Below are 2,722 nucleotides of genomic sequence, written 5' to 3'. Positions count from 1 at the left end.
GCTGCACTCTGGGGTCCCCCCCCTGCTCTGTGCATGTGATCTCCTGTTAAGAGGTTGTCAGGATCACTCTTGATTCCTCCTATATTCCTTTATGGTTTTGCTAATGTCTAATGCTGATTTGAGTATGTTATCTATAAGTTATCTGTTATATGCATTTTATTTTGCCTTTTAAATCTTGATTCTGTGCCAGATTCATATACAAAACTCTGGAGACTGTTATGATAGCAAGATTATTTTGAGAGTTGTTGCTTTGAAATTTGAGTGTGTAGTGTTATTTCTACATCAGAAATGGTTGCATATTAGTTTTTCATGTTGTGTTTGCAGTGATAATTATGGATATTTTTATCGGAGACTCCAGTTTTGATACAGTTAAAACAATGTAAATCTTTATGACATGCTTTGAATACATTATAAATTTTCACTTTTCCTTTGAGGCACCTGATGATCGAGGAAAACTCCCAGCCGGAGAAGAAAGCTATCTCGATTGTTGATGCAAATTTCAAATCTACAAGAGAAGTTGACTTATATTGGTATTAATGTTTTTTCTTTTGTGACCTGGAGAATAGCCAGAAAAATATTTAAGCAGCCAAATATAAATAGCATATTTTGCTACTTTTTAATTTCAAATCCTTGCTGTTATGAAATTTCATAGAAAACCTTAAAAGGAAAAGCAGTATCCTTTCGGCATGTGTAATTTTTTTAATCTTGTTTGAGTATGGACCAGTCTTACCTATTACATCAGGGAATTTATGGGTAGACATTTCATTTAAGGTTTTTACTCTTTAGTTCCAATGGAGAAGAATGTGTAGGATATGAAGGGATTTGGCATATGGCTCATACATATAAAGGAATGTATGAGCCATAATTAATATTTGTATAGGTTTATAAGAGAGTAAGTTTAGTTTTTACCTTGAAGCGTTCCTTACTTCACAAAGGGGACACTGGAAAACCTAAACACAAAGGGTAAGATTCAGCTGTATTTGCATACTTGGGATACTTCATTATATGTCAGGAAGAGTAGTGTTGGGTTGGTCTGGTCTTATTTTAATGAAGGAAGTAGCTGATTTGTCTTCTTTTTTGATTTATTCACTTGAAAGACAGAACAAAGATAGAACCTGGAGGTAGGGGGAGAGAATTACACACACACACACACACACACACAAAGAGATACACACAAAGATATACACAGTCACACAGAATGGGAGAGCCTGACCCTTCCATCTGCTGATTAACTCTCCAAATTGTCACAACACCCAAGGCTAGGTCAGTCTGAAACCAGGAGCCAAGAGCTTCCTTTGGAACTCACCCGTTAATACAAGGGCATAAGCATAAAGGTCAGCATCCTTTACTTTTTCAGGCACATTATCACAGTGCTGGATTGTATGTGTAGTAGTAGCTAGGATTTAACAGGTATCCATATGGGCGTCAGGTGATGTAGGTTGCCCTCTGTGCCACAACACCAGGCCCTCATGTGCAGTCTGGTAAGGTCTATAATTTTGTGAGGGAAATAATTCATTTCCTTTAGTCATTTAAAGATTTTAAATATCTGGATGAATCTTCATCATATACTTACAATACTGTATGTACTGTTGTTTTAGGAAAGCTTAATGAGTAGAATTTATATTAGATCAAGAAAAAATGAGAATTCTATTTGGTATTTCTCAGCATGTGCAGTTTTTGTTATTTGTTCCAGTAAATAGGTTGTTCTTGATGTATGTTTTTTAGGTAGAGTATATTATTTTATTATGGTGATTACATATGAATAATTGAAAATTTATATCTTCTAAATAGTAAAAAAGCCAAAGATACTGAAGAAAGAGTGCAAAGAACCACTATTTATTACCAAGGAAGGGTAAGTGTGTGTTTGTGTTTGTTGAATGTGTGTGTTGTGCATGTTTAGGAGTGTGTGTATGTATTTATCAGATCCTGTGCCTTTATGTAGAATGGAAAGGGAAAAGTGATTCCTTTACTGGTTTTATATCTTTCTTTAAGTGCTAAATGTGGATTCAGTCATTTCCATTTTTTAGTGATTCAAAGAATGTGTAATAAAAAAATCTCAAGTCACCATGTCTCTTGTCTTTGACAAAAGGAATTCCATTGCAGAAATAAAAATAGATTTTAAGTCACCAGTTGGGTCTCATATTCAACCAGGCTATTTATCTGTTAACTGAAAGTTCCTTTTGTGGCTGAATACTGACAAGGGAACATAAACCAAAAGCTTTATGAATTACAAATTTTAGCTGCCTTTAGTGTACTTACACACGATAGATGATGTGTTCATGAAATTTTGGAGAAAATTGTGTTTACAGACACAAAATGTGCTTGGATTATTTCTTAACTTGTGAGTTACTTCCTATGTTAAAGACAGATATTCTTTTTGTTTAAGAAAACTAATTTTCAAGCATTCTGTTTTCAGGTTATTCATTGTAAGAAAAGAGCCCACCATAATTGGGTAAGTTAAAAATTGCCTTAAAGATTTCTCTGTTTCTTAGAATAAATTTTGCTTTTCCTTCTGGAAGATAATGCTAGGGATTTAAATTTATAAAAAAGATGGTATTTTAAAAAATCAGTAGTGGTATTACATTCCATTTGGAGAAATAATACCTTATCAAATGGTGTTTATTCCATCAGTCTTCTTTTAGCATTTTCTTCTTCCAAAGTAGCCTAGAAGAGGTGAGAGGGTTAGAGGAACTTGGTGCATGTGCTCATGTTTATGTATTTA

The 2,722-nt window shown here is 34.0% G+C and overlaps 1 long non-coding RNA gene across 1 annotated transcript; it reads left to right on the top strand.

Moving 5' to 3' along the window:
* The first annotated feature begins 435 nt into the window (after positions 1-435).
* On the top strand, positions 436-2,452 carry LOC131480958 (uncharacterized). Its single transcript, XR_009245917.1, has 3 exons — positions 436-530; positions 1,792-1,852; positions 2,417-2,452. It is a non-coding gene; the product is annotated as an uncharacterized LOC131480958 (long non-coding RNA).
* The last annotated feature ends 270 nt before the right edge of the window (positions 2,453-2,722 follow it).

This window comes from Ochotona princeps, chromosome 8 (genome assembly GCF_030435755.1).
Source record: "Ochotona princeps isolate mOchPri1 chromosome 8, mOchPri1.hap1, whole genome shotgun sequence".
NCBI lineage: Eukaryota > Metazoa > Chordata > Mammalia > Lagomorpha > Ochotonidae > Ochotona > Ochotona princeps.
Note: the sequence above shows the minus strand (reverse complement) of the source record. Positions and strands in the feature narration are given on the sequence as shown.